Genomic DNA, 20,991 nt, shown 5'->3' with positions numbered 1-20,991 from the left:
ACCAAGAATAAAAATAGATTAGAAAGTTTCCAGTCAAGAGTATTTTCCACATTTATAAAACATAGTTTCCAAAGCTGTTTATGCTAATGGCTACAACATGTTTATGCCCTAAGCTGTAAATACTGAAATGCACACAGGCTATCAACAAATGTAATTGTACTGATCAAAACAATAATTTCAAAGTCTGTATAGTTTTATTTTCATAGACTTTTTTTTTCCATGGTTCTTATTTTTTAAATACTCTACTTTTACCCAGTTTTTATTACAGCCTAATGACTTACCAACTAGTGACAAGTTTAGGCACATTTCAGGGTCTTTTGACTCTGATATCATGCCTTAAAAGACAGCAATTCTCAGCCACCTTCCTTCAGACACCCCACCCAAATCAGTATGTGAAATGAGACAGATATTGCTGACAGAAATGTTAAGAAATGGATCCAGGTTTTGTGACACCTAAAGCTCATATAATTTTAAGAGCCTTCTTCCTCTGAGAGCTCTTGGAAATTAACCAGAAATGCTCACTGGTTGCATCCTGGCCTCTTCTGAACACTCTATAATTCACAAGAATTTCCAGAACTCACAGGAGCCCACGTCGTGAGGAACCCTGAAGCTTAAGTTTCACTAATTCTATGGTAAACACTCCTGAGTGTATTACAAGAAAAAGAATTCCCACTGAGAAAGACAGGAAGAACATGCCTGTAGCTCAACCCCATTAAAATATTTTAAATGAACAGGCAATCTGGCCTCATCTGACTCTTCTGAGCTTCACAGGCCTCTCTCCTTCCACAAGATCCCACCCTGTCCTGTGCCACTTTCAGTGCACTTCTATCACATTCGTATTCTTGTATTTCCTTCAAAACTGTAAGTACCACCCTTCATCAGAGGTTTTGCATAAGGCTGCCTCCCTTGGAAAGACAAGAATACTATAATGGAGCTCTAAGATGGGAGAGCCGAGGTTTGAATGCCGGCCTCACCACTCACTAGCTATGAATTGAAGGTAAATTCTTTGAACTTTCCATTCCTCAGGTTACTAATCTGTAAAAATAGATATCAGAAATACGGTTGTGAGACTAGAATAGTGCCTGGCAGATAGTAAGCACTCAAAAAATATTAGACGCTATTACTATATTACTTCACTCAGTTACAATCAAGTATTACTCAAGGAAGCCTTTCCTGAGTTTCTACACTCGTTTGGATATAGATCCCCTCTCAATTCTCATGGTACCTTAAACATCTCCTTTATAGAAATTATCATAACTTTAATTAGACAGTTATCTGTATAATCATTTAATATTTGTCTTTCTCCTCCCAACCCCAAGAAAGGATACCCAGGTGTCCGGTACAGTGCCTGGCCTGTAGAAAGTGTTCAATTAATATTCTTTAAATGAGTAAATCTCCGTATTTCACAGAAGTGGAACCCGTGATCTAAAAATAATTCGTGTGGTTCCACAAAAAGTTAAACATAGCAGGCGGGGCGCGGTGGCTCACGCCAGAATCCCAGCACTTTGGGAGGCTGAGATGGGCGGATCACAAGGTCAGGAGATCGAGACCACCCTGACTAACACGGTGAAACCCCATCTCTATAAAATACAAAAAAAAAAAAAAAAAAAATCAGCCCGAGGCGTGGTGGCGGCCTGTAGTCCCAGCTACTGGGAGGGCTGAGGCAGGAGAGCAGGCGTGTGAACCGGGCTTGAGCTTGCAGTGAGCGAGATCGCGCCACTGCGCCAGCCTAGGCGACAAGCGAGACTCCACCTCAAAAAAAAAAAAAAAAAAGTTAAACCTAGCATTACCACATGACCCAGCAATTCTCCCTTTGGGAGTATACATATACTTAAGAGATTAAAACAGGTGTTCTGACCCGGTAGCGGTGGCTCGCCTGTAATCCCAGCATTTTTGGAGGCGAGACAGGCGGATCAAAGTCAGGAGGAGATCAAGACCATCTTGGCTAACGGTGAAACCCGTCTCTACTGAAAATACAAAATTAGCCAGGTGGCGGGCCCCTATAGTCTCAGCTACGGGAGGCTGAAGGGCAGGAGAATGGCGTGAACCGGAGGCCGGAGCTTGCAGTGAGTGTCAGCCCCTGCACTCCAGCCTGCACAGGCTGACAGAAGGCGAGGAATTCCGTCTTAAAAAACAAAACAAAAACAAAAACAGGTGGTTCAATGAAAAACTTGTACACAAATGTTCATATGTTCACATAACACATTTCTGTAAAAAATGGAAATGTCCATATAATGGAACCATTATTCAGCAATGAAAAGGAATAAGTGTTGATTCATAATACAACATGGATGAATCTTGAAGACATTAAAACCAATCACAAAGGCAACATATTATATGATTCTCTATTTATATGAAATGTCCAGAGGGAGAAAGGAGTAGTGAATGATTGCTTAACAGATATAAGGTGATCAAAATAGTCTGCAATTAGGCAATGTTTCTAGAATAATATTATGTATATACTAAAAGCCACTGGATTATATACTTAAAAATACAGTTGCTGGCCAGGAGCAATTGCTCACACCTGTAATCCTAGCACTTTGGGAGGCAGAAGTGGTCAGATCACTTGGGGTCAGGAGTTGAAAACCAGCCTGGCCAACATGGTGAAACCTCATCTCTACTAAAATTCCAAAAAAAAAAAAATTAGCTGAGCATGGTGGCGGGCACCTGTAATCCCAGCTACTCAGGAGGCTGAGGCAGGACAATCACTTGAACCTAGGAGGCAGAGGTTGCAGTGAGCCGAGATCATGCCACTACTGCACTCCAGTCTGGGCAACAGAGAGAGATTCCATCTCAAAGAAACAAAAAACAAAAAAAACCCCATCGCTTCTTAAACAACACAGGTTTGAACTGCATGGGTTCACTTACACATGAATAGTTTTCAACCAAATGTGAATCGAAAATAGTTACTTGTCGATGTGAAACCTGCATATACAGATGGTCGAATTTTTGTATACATGGGTTCTGCTGGGCTGACATGAGCATGTGCATGCAGATTTTGGTATATTCAGGGTGTAGGGTGTGGGTCCTGGAACCAATCCCCAGTACACTAAGGATGACTGTAATTAAAATGAGTTTTATGTTACAGATTTTATATTAATAAATAATAATAAGGAATATTATCAGGCCAAAAGTCAGATGCCCTGCTTGCCAAACAAACACATCTTATTTACACATGTATTCCCATAATGCTTTTTGGGTATGACAAATCCTAATGATTTCTGATAGCTGACCTTAACCTAAAAAGTTATCTAAACCTGGCATGGACCACCAGGACTGGTGATAGCAAACATCAGCCAATAGTTATTAGGACAAGGTTCTGCCCTTAGTTTATCTGATATTGATAAGGAAGTAAAAGAAAGTGAGCATCCACCTTTGAGACTAGGCATTCTCAAGAAGGTGGCAGCAAGTGTCACTCTGGTCATTTATAAGACAATTCTCTTGGCAACGACTTGTTGCCATCACAAACTGAAAATAGTTATTGGCCGGGTGCGGTGGCTCACGCCTATAATCCTAGCACTTTGGAAGGCCAAGGCAGGCGGATCACCTGAGGTCAGGAGTTCGAGACCAGCCTGGCCAACATGACAAAACTCTGTCTCTACTAAAAATACAAAGCTTAGCCGGACATGGTGGTGTACACCTGTTATCTCACCTACTCGGGAGGCTGAGGCAGGAGAACTGTTTGAATTCAGGAGGCAGAGGTTGCAGTGAGCCGATATGGCACCACTGCACTCCAGCCTGGGCAAACCAGTACATTAATTCACCACATAAACAAAATTAAAAACCATTATCATCTCCTCAAATGACACAGGGAAAGCTTTCAATAAAGTCCAACATCTCTTCATGATAAAAACCATCAACAAACTAGGCTTTGAAGGAACATACCTCAAAATAATAAGAGCCATCTATGACAAACCCACAGCCAACATCATACTGAAAACAGGCAAAAGCTGGAAGCATTCCACTTAGGAAAGGGATGCCCATACTCACCACTCCTATTCAACATAGTACTGGAAGTCCTAGCCAGAGCAATCAGGCAAGAGAAAGAAATAAAACGTATCCAAATAGGAAAAGAAGTCAAATTATCAGTCTTCACTGATGATGATTCTATACCTAGAAATAACCCTAAAGACATTGCCAAAAGGCTCCTAGAGCTGACAAAGTCAGTAAAGTTTCAGCATACAAAATAAATGTACAAAATTCAGTAGCATTTAATATATACCAATAACATTCAATGTGAGAGCCAAATAAATAATGCAATCCTATCGATAACAGTCACACACACGTAAATGGTTTTTAGGATAACTAGCAAGCCACATGCAGAAGAATGAAACTTAACCCCTGTATCTTTCACCATATACAAAAATTATCTAAAGGATTAAATACATTAATGTAAGAGCTCAATCTATAAAAATCTTAGAAGAAAATCCAGGAAATACCATTCTAGACATCAGCCTTAGCAAAGAATTTGTGACAAAGTCCCCAAACGCAACTGCAACAAAAGCAAAAATTGACAAGTGGGACTTAATTAAACTAATGAGCTTCTGTACAGCTAAAGAAACTATCAAAACAGAGTAAACAGACAACCTACAGAATGGGAGAAAATATTCAAATTATACACCCAAAAAAAGCCTCATATCCAGAATCTATAAAGGAACTTAAACAAGCAAAAAACAAATAATCCCATTTAAAAATAAGCAGGCTACTCTGTCAATGAAGTAGCCATTCCTTTGTTTCTTTACTTCTCTTAATAAATTTGCTTTCACTTAAAAAAAGAAAAAAAAGGGCAAAGTACATGAATAGACACTTCTCAAGAAGACATACACTCAGCCAACAGATTCAAAAAAAGTTCAACAACACTAATCATTAGAGAAATGCAAATCAAAACCATAATGATGTACCATATCATCTCACACCAGTCATAAGGAATATTATTTAAAAGTAAAAAAAAATTAAAACAAAAAAATACTTTTAAAAAGAAAGAAAATAACAGATATTGGTGAGATCACAGGGAAAATAAATCACTCTACCTAAAAGACACATTCATTAGTATGTTCACTGTGGCATTAGTCACAATAGCAAACACATGAAATCAATCTAGATGCCCATCAACAGTGGGCTGGATAAAGAAAACGTGGCACATGTACACCATGAAACACTACGCAGTCATAAAAAAGACAGCACAATCATGTCCTTTGCAGCAATACAAATGCAGCTAGAGGTCATCATTCTAAAAGAATTAACACAGAAATACTCAATACCGCATGTTCTCATTTTTAAGTGGGAGCTAAACGGCGAATACATGTGAAGATGAGAATAAAAGACAGTGGGGACTATTAGAGTGAGTAGGGTGGGATGGCAAGAGTTGAAAAACTATTAGGTATTGTGCTCACTACCTGGGTGATGGGATTATTTGTACACCAAACCTTACGGACAAGGAATTTACCCATGTAACAAACCTGCATATGTACACCTGAACCTAAAATAAAAGTTGAAAGAAAAAAAAGAAAGAACCTTTCACAAGAAGAGTTGTTAGCTGAAAGCCTCCAGCTTGCCTCCAGCTGTAGTGTATCTGAAATCAGTAGCAGTGTTTCAGCAAAGACCATGATTCTCTGGGTAGTCTCCGTCCATGACTGAGCATATCAAGCGTACTGGGCCCAGCTCTTTCTACTTATTAAGGTATCCCTCTATAGGCAATCTATGCACAGAAGTTCCCCCACAGGGCTGCTAAAGACTCTCATAGCCGTATCATCTGAAGTCTCTTCCTGTTGAATCTTCCTCCTTTCTTGCCTTTAACAGATGTCAGGCCTACCTCAATGTCTATCTGCTCCTGCTGTTTACCTTACACATATGCTCTTCCACAATGGGTCAGTTTCACTTTTTTTTCTATCTTGGGATCTGCTTCCAAGAGCACCTCAACTAACACATATGCACATTCTAATCTCCAATCCCAAGGTTTATCAAAATCTAGCTACCATGCATTTCTAAGTTTGTAAGAATAGTGATCAGGCATTTAACCAAGTCACAAATGGGCTTTTGTACTGCTACTAAGGAATGGAATGTAGATGTAAAAGTTTCTTCAGACTTTGAGAAGTTTCACTTCCTTTGAGGTGCTAAGTAAAAATTAATTTGGTTTAACCAACTAACCAATATTCACATGCAGAATCTATCAAAAATACTTACGTAACTGTGTTGTCATCCACTAAGATATCACAACCATAAGCAGGACACCAAATAGTCTGAAAAAGATTGAAATTTAAACTGTCTTCATTCAACAAATATTTAATGAATGCTTACCATTGCCAGGCACTTTGCTAGGTTCTGGGAATATCTTAATGTTTATAGGATCTCAGTCCTTCCCTTTCTCCTTAAAGGAAATGTGTGTGAGAGTATATTTATCACCATAAAGCAACTAGACTTGCTAACCTGAGTGACTGGTTTTTAAACACACAACTTTAAAGGTAAAAGCAAGATAATCTTACAAAACTGTGCAACAAGCTTCAGTTCACATCTACCAATACTGATGCCGGCTGAGAAAACATTACCTGGAGTGGCTCTTTAACTGGAATGCCACATTACTTTAGGAAAAAGCCTACTACCTTTAGTTGTTTGAATCTAGAAAAATGTTCCCCATGCGATTCATGATACACAAAGCTTCACCTGTTTTTATTTGTGCAAATTTGTGCAAGGGTCTGAACACCATAGGAAATTCAACAAAAAAGTGAGAAACAACTCGGTGTCTTTACCTGGCCCATGCCTTCTTCCATTATTTTGGTAGTTAAATATTCGCTCCAGCATTGCATACAAAACTTATGTCCACATTCAAGGCCAGTGAAATACTGTAAGAAAAATAAAACATGAACTTAACAAAGACATGATCAGAAAAATCACTATAAACAGTGACTCAATAGGGCTTGATAAGGTCACATTTCTTACAGTGGCTCAAATGTCCAGTTTGACAATACATGGGCTCCTAAAATGAACTTTTCATGGTGAAATCTGGACATGCAAATACACTGAGCACACATACATCTTAGGAATGGCGGGCAACAACATCTGTATTAAATATAAAAAGACAGACAAATGAGCATATGAAAGAATGCTCAGTATCATTCAGCATCATGGAAATGCAAATCAAAACCACCACGAAGGCTGGGCAACATGGCAAAACCCTGTCTCTACAAAAACTACAAAAATTAGTCAGCCATGATGACGCATGCCTGGAGTCCCAGCTACTTGGGAGGCTGACGTGGAAGCACTGCCTGAGCCTGGGAGGCAGAGGTTGTAGTGAGCTGAGATCACACACCACTGCACTCCAGCCTGGCCAAAAGAATGAGACCCTGTCTCAAACAAAACAAAGCAACACCACTTCACACTCACTAGAACAGCTGTAATTAGAAAGACAGAGAAAGCAGGACACACTGGCTCATATCTGTAATCCCAGCGCTTTGGGTGGCTGAGAGGGGAGGATTACTTGAGGCAAGGAGTTCAAGACCAGCCTGGGCAACATAGTGAGGCTGTCTCCACAAAAAATTAAGAAATTAGCCAGGTGTGGCAGCACATGCCTGTAATCCCAGCTACTCAGGGGGGCTGAGGTGGGAAGATCACTTGAGCCTGAGAGGTCAAGGCTACAGTGAGCTGTCATCATGCCACTGCATTCCACACTGGGCAACAAAGTGAGGCTCTATTCAGAAAAAAAAAAGACAGATAATATTAATAATGAGTGTTGGTGGGAATGTAGAAAAATTGGAGCCTTCGTACACTGTTGATAGAGATGTAAAATGGCACAGCAACTTTGGAAACAATCGGGCAGTTCCTCAAAATATTAAACATAGGGTTACCATATGACTCAGCAATTCCAATCCTAGGTATATACTTGAAAGAAAGGAAAACATACATCCATACAAAAACTAGTACACAAATGTTCATTATAGCATTATTCATAACAGCCAAAAAATGAAAACAATCCAGATGTCCATCAACTGAAGAAGAAAAGTATTGTTTCCATATAATTTCCACAGATAAAATATTATTCAGCCGTAAAAGGAAATAAAGTACTGATACATGGCCACAATATAGATGAACCTTGTCTTCAAGGTTCTTCTCCTATCACTTGCATAGTGAAATTTCTTGTAAAAGAGTGAAAATAAGCCAGTCATAAAAGATCACACATTGATTCTTTACTTTTTTTTTTTTTTTTGAGACTGAGTCTCGCTCTGTCACCTAGGCTGGAGTGCAGTGGCAGCATCTTGGCTCACTGCAACCTTTGCCTCCCGGGTTCAAGCAATTCTTCTGCCTCAGCCTCCCAAGTAGCTGGGACTACAGGAGCGTGCCACCACACCCAGCTAATTTTTGTATTTTTAGTAAAGACAGGGTTTCACCATATTGCCAGGCTGGTCTCCAACTCCTGACCTCGTGACTCACCCACCTCGGCCTCCCAAAGTGCTGAGATTACAGGCGTAAGCCACCATGTCAAGCCTTGTTTGATTCTGTTACATGAAATGTCCAGAATAGGTATATCCATTGACAAAGAAAACAGATGAGCAGCTGCCTACGGGCTGGGGCACTTGGGAGGAATTAGGGGGTGAATTTAAAAAGGTATCTCCTGGGGGATTATCAAGTGTTTTTAAAATTGTGGTGATGGCACGTAACTCTGTAGAATATACTAAAACCACTTTAAATGGGTGAACTGGATAGTATATAAATTATATCTCAATAAACCTGTTATGAAAAGACTTATTCGGAATAGCTAAGGATAATAGTAACTAACACTTTGTTCTAAAATGTTAGGGTTAAGGGATCCTTAAATGAAGCTGTATCCTGTAATGGGACATGAAGTAAACACTTTAAATAATATTAGATGATCTGGAGGATTATGTCTTTTAAAAAGATTCAAATAATGGTTACCTTATTTTAAAGAACATTTTGCAATAATTTCCCACTAAATTATTTTTAATTAAGTTATATAGGCTTATGATTAAAAAAAAATTTTTTTAACAGTACAAGTTCAGAGTTTATGCTGAAAAATAAGCCTCCCTAGGCCAGGCGCAGTGGCTCACACCTGTATTCCCAGCACTACGCACTACCGGAGGCAGACGTGGGCAGATAACTTACAGTCAGGAATTTAAGACCAGCCTGGCCAATGTGGCGAAACCTGTCTCTACTAAAAACACAAAAATTAGACAAGTGTGGCATTGAGGCAGGTATATCACTTGAGATCAGGAGCTCAAGATCAGCCTGGCCAAAATGGCGAAACCCTGTCTCTACTATAAATACAAAGATTAGCCAGGTGTGGGGCAGGCACCTGGAGTCCCAGCTACTTGGGAGGCTGAGGCGGGAGAATCACTTGAACCTAGGAGGCGGAGGTTGCAGTAGGTCAAGATCGGGTCACTGCACTCCGGCTTGGGTGACAGAGTGAGACTGTCTCAATAAAAAAAAAAAAGGCCTCCCTCATTCCCATCCCTGTTGTTTGTTTCCTCTACCCGGAGGCAACTGCTATTTCCAGTTGCTTACATATTCTTCCAGAGGTGTTCTAATGTACACACTTACACACACACTGTAACAGTACCACAAATTCTCTTCTGCATCTTGTTTTTTGTTGTTGTTTCAAAAAATCCAATAGGGCTAGGCAAGGTGGCTCACGCCTGTCATCCCAGCACTTTGGGAGGCCAAGGCGGGTGGATCATTTGAGGTCAGGAGTTTGAGACCAGCCAAGCCAACATGGCGAAACCCTGCATCTACTAAAAATACAAAAAACTAGCCAGGTGTGGTACTGTATGCCTGTAATCCCAGCTATTCAGGAGACTGAGGCAGCAGAATCCCCTCAACCCAGGAGGCGGAGGTTGCAGCGAGCCAAGATCGCACCCTTGCACTCCAGCCTGGGCGACAGAGCAAGACTCCGTCTAAAAAAAAAAAAAGTAGAGAGACACTGTAGTCGAAACTACATTTCCCAGTACAGTGGTGGGCCAGTACAGCTATTATCTTAACTACTTTAACCTAAAACATTAAGTTGCTAGGGTTAAAAAAATTAGCTACAACACACTTGGGAAGGACTGGGGTGGAGAGTGGAATCTATGAATTTACAAAGTGCTCCAATGTCTCAGGACATTGTTTTTAAAGAAGCAGCCACTCAGGACAGTTAACTCCAAAGGGTTGTAAACTAAGCTACCAAAAGTACTTATTTTAAAATGTGCATGTGATGCTGCATAAAGCAAAAATTGCTTTCTGGAAGGATAAAGATACTGAAGATATATATAATAAAAAAGTACAAATGCTTGGAGAGTAGTAAAATGTGGGAGTTATACAATGTAAGTAAAGAACTCACTCATCCAATAATAAAGCTTCATGAAGAATTTCAGGTGACATTTACTTTCAAAACTCTAGAGGTTCAACTTATCTTTCTATATTTGTCTAAAAATTATGAGGAAAGGACATCCTAGTTTTGTCATGATACTTTTCGGAACACTTAGCAGTTTCCATAATGCTTTTAACTTACTTGCCAACCCATGCTGTTCCTTTTGCTATCCCGTCCTATCACTTGCATAGGAAAATTTCTTGTCAAAGAGTAACTGGTTTACATTTATTGCTTCCATTTCCTTTCCTACCTTCAAGTCAATGGCTCTTTAGCCCATGAAGTTTGGTTTCTCATGCTACCTCACTCCTTCACTTCATTTCAAATTAACTTTTTAACTCTTTTCTCTGAATCTTTTCGTACTATTTACCATCCCCCAGTTCTTGAAAGTACATTCTCTCCTCCTTTGGATTCTGTATTGCTACATTTTCCTGGTTAGCCTAACTACCATGCCTTCAGATGTTAGCTCCAATTTCTGTGAATTTCTGTGGTGAGTCCTCCCTGATCAAAAACTGGGTTAGGTATCCCTCCAACACGTTCCCACAGTATCGTATCTTATATTTGCCCTGCCAAAGCACTTACCATTCTTTCTGAATATGTCACCTTACTACTTTTCTATCCAACTAACCCGTAAAATATTTGAAGTTAGGAATTATGTATTTATTCTCCATTGTTTCTTAGAGTAGTGCCTAGTGTGTTCAATGAATAGGTTCTCCATCATCAGTTACAAGTACAAAACAAAAATTTACACTGTAAATCTCAAGTCATGATTTTGAATTCTAGTTTGTTGAGACTGTTAGACAATACCAAGAACAGTGAGAAAGTTACAGTGGATATTTGTAAGCAGCTAGTTTCAGTACTCAAATCAGAGTTAAGATTTCAATTAAGAAGGAACTGGCTATGATAGAACAGGAGGAAAAACACCAAGAAGTAAGGAAACCTTGTAAAACCTGGGTCTTAGTATTACCTCACGGAAGCATTTAACTGTGAGCACTATGTAAAACTCAACTGGCAAAGAGAATCTGTTAAAGACAATAAAATAGTCAAAATATGAATTTAATATATTGTAACAGTAGTACTTTTTAAAAATATTCAAATTAGAATTGTGATTTAAGGTAAGAGAAATGATACAGTTTTCAGGGTGGAAGAAAATTGAAAGAATATCTTATTCAACTCAGAAAGAAAAAGAAACTGCTGGGTGCGGTGGCTTACACCTAAAATCTCAGCTCTGTGAGAGGCTAAGGTGGGTGGATCACCTGAGGTCAGGAGTTCAAGACCAGCCTGGCCAATATGGTGAAACCCCAACTCTACTAAAAATACAAAGATTAGCCAGGTGTGGCAGCGGGTGCCTGTAGTCCCAGCTACTCGGGAGGCTGAGGCAGGAGAATCACTTGAACCTGGGAGGCAGAGGCTGCAGTGAGCCAAGACTAACAATGCACTCCAGTCTGGGCAACAAGAGCAAAACTCATGCCAAAAAAAAAAAAAGAAAGAAAGAAAAGAAAAGAAGAGGCCAGACGCGGTGGCTCACCCCTGCAATCCCAACACTTTGGGAGGCTGAGGCAGGCAGAACACGACATCAGGAGATTGAGACCATCCTGGCTAACATGGTGAAACCCCATCTCTACTAAAAATACAAAAAATTAGCCGGGCTTGATGGCAGGCGCCTATAGTCCCAACTACTCGGGAGGCTGAGGCAGGAGAATGGCGTGAACCCGGGAGGTGAAGCTTGCAGTGAGCCGAGATCGCACCACTGCACTCCAGTCTGGGTGACAGAGCGAGACTCCGTCTCAAAAAAACAAAACAAAAAAACTGGAGGAGCACGGTGGCTCACACCTATAATGCCAGCATTTTCAGAGGCCAGGTGGGCAGATTGCTTGAGCTCAGAGAAGTTCCAGACCAGCCTGGGCAACATGGTAAAACCCTGTCTCTACAAAAAACAAAACAAAACACACACACACACACACCAGAAAAATCAGCCAGACATGCTGGCATGCGCCTGTGGTCCCAGAGTTTGAGGCTGCAGTGATCACATCACTGCACTCCAGCCTGGACAACAGAGCAAGGTCATCTCGAAAGAAAGAATGAAAAGAAAAAAGAAAAATCCAGTGACATTAAATGGCTTACCTCCCCCTAAAGCCAAAAATTTCATGTTAGAGTTATGATCAGAACTTGAGAATTTGAAAATTCAGTTCACCACTTTACCTACTAAATAACTCACTGATCATTCTATTTCTCTAAGAGTACTTAATTTTCTTTTAAAACTTTTCTCATCACTTGTACATGTGAACAAGTTAACTTCCCGCAAATGGACCCCATTAGAGATACACATATACAACTCTAAGATAAACAATAAAAATCCTTCAATATAAACAAATATTAGCCAGGCTTGATGGTGCATGTCTGTAATTCCAGCTACTTGGGAGGCTGAGGGAGGAGGAACACTTGAACTTAAGAGTCTGATAAAGGCTGTAGTACACTATGACTATGCCTGTGAATAGCCATAACACTCCAGCCTGGGTGGCATAGTGAGACCCCATTAACAGATTAATTGTGAAAATAACAGTGTCTAAGATTTGGTATACAGTAATTATTAGAAAGAGCTACTTAACAATTAAAGCAGAGAACATGAACAAGACAGTTGTAATTATCATGGAATTAAGTTATCTCTTAGATATCTTAAGACACCTTAAGACTAAACTTCCTTAGTAAACACTCAAGTAAAGCATCAAGTAAGTAAATCATCTGAGTTCAGTAAATTTTATTTTATATTTTGAGACGGAGTCTCACTCTGTCACCCAAGCTGGAATACAGTGGCACGACGTCAGCTCACTGCAGCCTCTGCCTTCCAGGCAGCAATTCTCACGCCTCAGCCTCCCAAGTAGCTGGGATTATAGACACGCACCATCACGGCAGGGTAATTTTTTTGTATTTTTAGTTGAGACAGGTTTTCACCATGTTGGCCAGGACGGTCTCAAACTCCTGGCCTCAAGTGATCTGCCTGCCTTGGCCTCCCCAAGTGCTGGGATTATAGGCATGAGCCACTGAGCCCAGCTTCAGTTCAATAAATGTTTAGGAAGGATATTTGTACTTAAGGGATTAACATCAGTTATTTGGTTGTCTTCCTTATCGCTGGTTCTATTCCAACTCTGTCCGCACATACCATATTTAACAATCTCCATTTGAATGGATTTGATTAAGTGAAAATTTTATCTTTTGAAGAATTCTGAGAGTTCCCTAGCAAATAGTATTAACAATATTTATGAGTGTTTCTGGATATTTAAAAAACACAGTTTAAATCTATTTTAATTTGGATGAGAAACAATTCTACTCACTGCCTACCTATTACACAATTCTCCCCGTAGTGATAAAATAAACTCCAGAAAGATTTAGGTCTATAAATGACAACTTGGACAAGTTGTTGCTGCTTTAAAAAACAAATAGGGGTTGGAGGAAAGAGGAACCAAGCTCTTACTCTTTTCCTTCCTTTCCTCACACTGAATACATTGATAGGTTATGGCTTAGAGGCCACTACTCAAAGTCCCACAGATTTTCCTTTGTCTAAATAATGGAAGTTGATTTACCCTCTGAAATACAAAGTCAGCACTAGCCTTAAACTACCAGATACTCACCGAGTTAGGGTAGTTCAAGCAGCAGATCTGACAAGGCATATCCTGTGCTGATGACCTTGTATTCATCTGGCGTGTTCGAGACTTTTTACTTGGATTAATTACATGACACTCAGCAAAGAGCTTCTCCAGGTTTCCATCAAAGTACCTGCATTATTTAAACAGAAAGGAAAAGAGCCCAGCAACTGCACACTGTTAGAGCTCTCCAAAAACCTGATTTTCTATAGGGAAAAGCAAGAAGCTGAATTAAAATAAAACAAGATAATAACCTTTTTACTCTGAGGAAATAAAAGCTATATGGTACAAATTATAGCAAATAAAGGTGTATGTATACATGTGCATATATATTGCAAGCAGCAAAAAAAGTAGCAAAAATTCAGTCTACTCTCATATATACGAGTATATATGTGTGTGTATATATGTGTGTGTGTGGGTGTGTATATATATGTAAACTAGTAGACTGAGTTTTTGCTATTTTTTTTCTAAATTTTGTTTTTAAATAATTGAATCTTGGGAAGTTAAGCTATTAGTATTTTAACAGTACTGCAACTAAAACTTAAGGATTAAATATTACTCTACAAAGATGAATATTTTACTTGGGTAGGGTATATTTTATACAAATGAACTCATGTTCTTAATAATTTTAGTTAAAGCAATTTAAACATATTAGCTTTAGTAAACAATTTATCTTACCACACAAATCATCTTAAAAATACAATTATTACATGTGTCTCATTTTACATAATAGACTTGCTTTCTAAACGTTCTTTTGAAATATTTTTAATTTACTGAGAAAGGAGAATAGAAAAAAGTGTAACTTCAAACATTTTATATAAAATAAATTACATATTAGCTTTTCATAAAATATGTATCTAAATACAGAGGTGTTCCATATCTAATACATCAAGAGTATATGCCAAGTACTACCTAGAGTTTTAACTAAATAGCAAACCTCTGGACAGAAGATGGTAGAGCAGACCTTAAGCGGGAGTGGGCAGGGAAGATAGTGGTAAATACTTAGCACAATGTTTCCAATTAATTCAGATAAGACATGTTCCCTGGCCTCCTGAAATAGCTTACTATTCAAAAGGGAAAAGCAATAGATTCAAAAAAATTTTTTAAACTTTCCAATTTGCAAAACCAATATAACCAGCAAAAATAATGCGTAATCTGGTCAATTCCTTTTTAGGTTGTAAAGCCCAGGTTACAGTAACTATAATGCTCTTTATATACAAACAGGAGATTTTCAATTTTAAAAGTAATTCAATACTCCAAAGGAATTTCCAATATTTTTAATTATAGTCTTATTTAGGCTTCATGTCAAAGGTTATTATACCTTACTGTACCTCCAGAAAAATCATTCAAATGAAACAAACCATATCACTTCTCCTAAGACTAATAAATCTTTTTTATAGATGCTTTGACTACAGCATATTTCAATGAAATCATATTTTCAATTGAAATGCCAACACATTACAAAAAGGAGGATTATCAGAAAGTTAAAGTTGTCAGGAACTCATACAAATAGAAAATTAATGTCTGATGATTCAGATAATCAGAATATATCTAGAGCAGAAAATCAAAGGCTTTCCTACAAATTCGAGACAGAGTCCCACTCTGTCGCCCAGACTGGAGTGCAGTGGTGCTATCTCGGCTCACTGCAAACTTTGCCATGGAGGTTCAAGCGATTCTCCTGCTTCAGCCGCCCGAGTAGCTGGAATTGCAGGCCTGCCACCATGCCCCGCTAATTTTTGTTTTAGTACCCAGGCGCGGTGGCTCACACCTGCAATCCCAGCACTTTGGGATGCGGAGGCCGGTGGATCACTTGAGGTCAGCAGTTCAAGATCAGCCTGGCCAACATGGTGAAACCCCATCTCTACTAAAAATACAAAAAAATTAGCCCGGCACAGTGGCGGGTGCCTGTAATCCCAGCTACCCGGGAGGCCAAGGCATGAGAACTGCGTGAACCCAGGAGGCGAGGCTGCAGTGAGCCAAGATGGTGCCACTGCACTGCACTCTAGCCTGGGCGACAGAGCGAGACTGTCTCAATTTTTTAAAAAAAGATAATATAAAATACCAACTTTTACCTGAAAAACTGAAAGCATAACAGACTAACACTAATTATCAATTCATAAACCAGCTAAATACCTTGTTTCATAAAAATAGTCATGCTCGGCGGGGCGCGGTGGCTCAAGCCTGTAATCCCAGCACTTTGGGAGGCCGAGACGGGCGGATGACGAGGTCAGGAGATCGAGATCATCCTGGCTAACACGGTGAACCCCGTCTCTACTAAAAAAAAAAAAAAATACAAAAAACCAGCCGGGCGTGGTGGTGGGTGCCTGTAGTCCCAGCTACTCGGGAGGCTGAGGCAGGAGAATGGCGTAAACCCGGGAGGCGGAGCTTGCAGTGAGCTGAGATCCGGGCACTGCACTCCAGCCTGGGCGACAGAACGAGACTCCGCCTCAAAAAAAAAAAAAAAAAAAAAAAAAATTCACGCTCAGAAGACAAACTTCTGTCATCCAAAATTTGACAACATGGAACTAATGACTCTTATACTCTGGTTAACATTCTAGACAGTAGTCTATGAGTATACAGCCACACGGACATGTGTCTCTAATTTCATATAAATAACACCCTAGTCCACATTTCTAACCTGCTTTCTTCACTAGACAATATCTAACAGACATCTTTGTCATTAAATGTCTACATTTTTCATTTTTGCACAATATTCCACTATAGTTATTTACTATATCTAACCAATGTTATTCTGAAGGACATTTAAATGTGCCACATAAAAACAATCCTTGATTAAAATCTTTAGCCCATCAGATAGGGAAAAATATCTAGACTTAACTTGTATTTCTTTATTAGTGAAGGTGAACACATTTTTCTGTGGTGATCTTATTCCTTATGAAGTTCAGTGTGTAAAGAGGAAATCTTTGTTTCATGTGTTGCTTTCGTTCTCCCGTTTCTTTCTTGTCTTTCAACCTTCTTTAATGGTGTTTAATTATCACTTTAAAATTTTTAGGCCGGGCGCGGTGGCTCATGCCTGTAATCCCAGCACTTTGGGAGGCCGAGGCGGGCGGATCACAAGGTCAGGAGATCGAGACCATCCTGGCGAACATGGTGAAACCCCGTCTCTACTAAAAATACAAAAAAATTAGCCGGGCGTGGTGGCGGGCGCCTGTAGTCCCAGCTACTTGGGAGGCTGAGGCAGGAGAATGGCGTGAACCCAGGAGGCGGAGCTTGCAGTGAGCTGAGATCCGGCCCCTGCACTCCAGCCTGGGCCACAGAGCGAGACTCCATCTCAAAAAAAAAAAAAAATTTATGTAGGCACATTTATCATGCTACCCCACTGTGATTTCTGCAGTTTATACCACACTTTAAAAGACTTCCAAAGCCAAAGATTTTTTTTAATGGAAATTCATTAATGATTTAGATCTCACCTTTAAACTGTTTCTATTAAAACTGTTGATTTATTTTTGCGTAATAAAGAGTACGGGATTCCATTTCATTTCAATCCATTTATTGAAGGTTGTCTCATCTATTGGAAACACTTTTTCCCATCTTTAGTTCCAGCTTACACCTGACTTCCTCAAATAAGTGATCTCTGACACCTCCTCACTTCCAGCCCCATTAGATAAGTTTCCCTTCAATTACATCCCATTGTTACTCCTAGTCCTTTGCAGCACTTAACAACATTCCTAAGTGTAATCACTCTTTATGTTTGCTCTGCTAAAAGGTAAACCCCAGGAGGACTACTTTATTATTCCTGGAGCCCTGAAGTCTACAGGCATGTTACAAGCACTTAGTTTCTTCTTAAAGAGTAACTGACTAATCTAACTCTCCGCACTGACCTGTTTACCATATACCAAAAGTTCCTATTTAGACGAGTTTATTCCTGGACTCTCCATTCTATTCCACTAATTTGTCTGCTCTTGTAGTTGATAAATTCTCAATATTTGACAAAGATCCCTTTATCATTCTTCTCTTACAGAATTTTCTCTGCTATTCTTCCATATTTGTTTTTTCAAGTTAAGTATAATCATTGTTAATGTTTTTTAATCCTGTGGAACTTTTACTACAATTGTATCAAGTAAACTGAAAGAACTGACTCTATAACATTGTCTTCCTAGCCAAGAACAAAGTATCTTTCAGTTTACTTAAATTCCAATTCCTATTCAGTCCTCTCAACAGTTTTATAACTTTTTTTCACTACGTAAATCCTGCAAATATTCCAGTGACTTTATTCTCAGGCATTTCAAGTTTTTTGTTGGGAGAAAAGCTGAGTGTTGGGAGAGAAGCTGAGGCAGGGTTTGCATGTCTGCTAGACTTGATGGCTCCTTACTTCTAGCACTCCCATGACCTCAAGTAGCCACATTGTTTCAAGGAAAATGCTAAATCCTCACAGCTGTAAGCTCATTCGCTTGATACACCGCTTCCTTTCAACCCCCACATCCTCACCACCTGTTTCTTTGTTTGATCCCTAGTAAACAGCCTGGGCTCCCACAGCTCCAGGGTTCGCAGCCTCCAAACTAGCCTTGGCTCCCTGGTGCCACTTTCTCTGGTCTTTTTTCATTCCTTTGACTCTGCTAGACGTCGTCGCCCCAACAGTCTGGTGTTGGGTCTAATCAACCCAATACTTTTACTGTCAATCTGAATTCCTCTGCTTTAGATAGCTTTAGTACTGGAGTTTGTAACATTTTTTAAAATAGCGTATATTGGAGTTAATAGCTTCTTTAAAAAAAATAAAGTCTCACTATGTTGCCCAGGCTGGTGTACAGCAGCTTTTCACAGATGCAATAATAGCATACAGCCTTGAACTTTTGGCCTCAAGTGATCCTCCCGCCTCAGCTTCTTGAGTATGTGGGACTATAGGTGCACACCACTACATGTGGCTTGGAGTTTATAGCTTTTTGATCCATTCTAGAAGCCACCAAATGAACTTTCAAATACTGCTAGGTATTTTAAATGAAATATGAGTGGGAAGCTAAGAATCCACTCATATTCTTGAGGGTAGTAGGCCTAGAAATCTTCTTTTATCAAAGTTTCGTGTATTTGTTCTGATCTGTATTTACTATATGGTCCGTTCAGCCCTGACTCCACAATCTTTATTTGGAAATTACTAAAATCTAATTTAGTTTTACTAGGAGTTGCCTGTGTAATTAATACTTAAATACATTTCTTATAAAAGTTAAATAATACATTGATCATCCTTTTGGTTTTGGTTGCAACTTCCTAAAGCTCTTCCCGGTTGATTATAGTTTTATATAATGTTTTCACTACTTTTTTTTTTTTTTTTTTTTTTTGAGACGAAGTCTCGCTCTTGTCACCCAGGCTGGAGTACAATGATGCAATCTCGGCTCACTGCAACCTCCACCTCCCGTGTTCAAACGATTCTCCTGCCTCAGTCTCCCAAGCAGCTGGGACTACAGGCGCCTGCCACCACGCCTGACTAATTTTTGTATTTTTAGTGGAGACAGGGTTTCACCATATTGGCCAGGCTGGTCTCCAACTCCTGACCTTGTGATCTGCCCGCCCCAGCCTCCCAAAGTGCTGGGATTACAGGCATGAGCCACCACGCCCGGCCCATTGTTTTAATATTTTGTAGCCTTTCTTTCAAGAATGATAACTGTTTTTTGTCTCATAAACTTGATCACCTCCAATTACTCAGACATAATTCTAATGTTTAAATGTGTTCAATTGCTCACTTTGGACAAAATTCTTTCCCTCCTCAATATTCATATAGAGATAGTGTTCTGTTTTCTTGTTACCTGTTGCTACTGAGGAAGTCTGTGGCCAAAATAATTTTCTCATTTTATTCTTTCTTTATTCTTGAACTTTAGCAGTTCCACCAGGCTTTATTCTAAGCATTTAACTTTCTCCTTTGAAATGTCATTTGGATATTAATTACCTCAAGATCCTTTAATTGTTAAGAATGTGTTTGATTTGCATCCAGTCTCTTAAGTTGTCCTCCATGTCTACCATTTGCTATTTACTTCTTTGTCCTTTTCCTGTCTTCCAGACCTATTTTCTGTAATGCCTGCTCTATTTCTTTCTATCAGTGTGGTTTCAAGTTCTACAAGATCATTATTTATCCTTTCTTTTTTTTTCTGTTCTGTCAGTTTCCTTTTCACCTTGTTGTTTTTCAGTTTAACTTTGATCCCTCATCTCAGAGTCTATGTTTAATTTCCTAAGACAAAGCTGATTTCTTCTAATTATGATTGTTTTATTTAAGACTACTATGCCTGGATAGTAGTCCAGGCATAGAATAGGCTGGATCCTTAACTACCCACACTGTTTACCTGGGTACTTATCTGGAAGTTGCTCTGATTTGCTGGCTTCTATGTAAATCATTGCTTCTGAAAATCAGACCAAAATAAAATGGAACTGACTCAGTGTGAAGCAGTGCAGTTGAGGTATCTTTAATGAGTTAACCAAATACTTCTCTCTGCTTCATTGACTTGAAAGAGCTGCAAAGCTTATCCTAGGACTGTGCTTCCCTCCTTGCCTGTAACCCTGCCCATCCTTTTCAGGAAATCACGTTGATGAAAACAAAAAAAACAAGTAGCAGTGTGGTTTCTCCTTCAGTCCAGCCTCTCCTTAGTGAAGAAAGGGCACAAGCAGGGTATCACCCATTCCTATGGCCTATATTTGTCTACATTAAAATTTTCATATAGACAATTATCTGTCAATTTAAAGAATATTAGATTTAAGCAGTTTCTCAGTAGATTGTAAATTCTCTTCTCTCCAGGATCATTTCTGCACATTGAGTATATTTACAGAAATACAACTGAGCAACCTGGCAATCAGACACCCTTTCAGAATATTTGGATCTTAATTTTTCATTTTACTTGCCTGCTATAGAGAAACATACCAAATAATATGAATTAAATTTCAAGGCAGGAAAGTTACAGCCTAAGAGCTCTTATGTCTAGTTGAGGAGAGAGGAAACGGGGCTGGTAGGGATCACCACTGGCTAGTGTTTCTTCTTGAATCCTGAGTGACTGTGGC

The 20,991-nt window shown here is 39.4% G+C and overlaps 1 long non-coding RNA gene across 1 annotated transcript; it reads right to left on the bottom strand.

The window, feature by feature from the left end:
- Positions 1–4,636: 4,636 nt before the first annotated feature.
- Positions 4,637–14,575, bottom strand: LOC116273317. Its single transcript, XR_004181699.1, has 3 exons — positions 13,981–14,575; positions 6,747–6,839; positions 4,637–6,239 (listed from the first exon to the last, which is right to left on the bottom strand). It is a non-coding gene; the product is annotated as an uncharacterized LOC116273317 (long non-coding RNA).
- Positions 14,576–20,991: the final 6,416 nt, after the last annotated feature.

This window comes from Papio anubis, unplaced genomic scaffold (genome assembly GCF_008728515.1).
Source record: "Papio anubis isolate 15944 unplaced genomic scaffold, Panubis1.0 scaffold545, whole genome shotgun sequence".
Lineage (NCBI taxonomy): Eukaryota > Metazoa > Chordata > Mammalia > Primates > Cercopithecidae > Papio > Papio anubis.
Note: the sequence above shows the minus strand (reverse complement) of the source record. Positions and strands in the feature narration are given on the sequence as shown.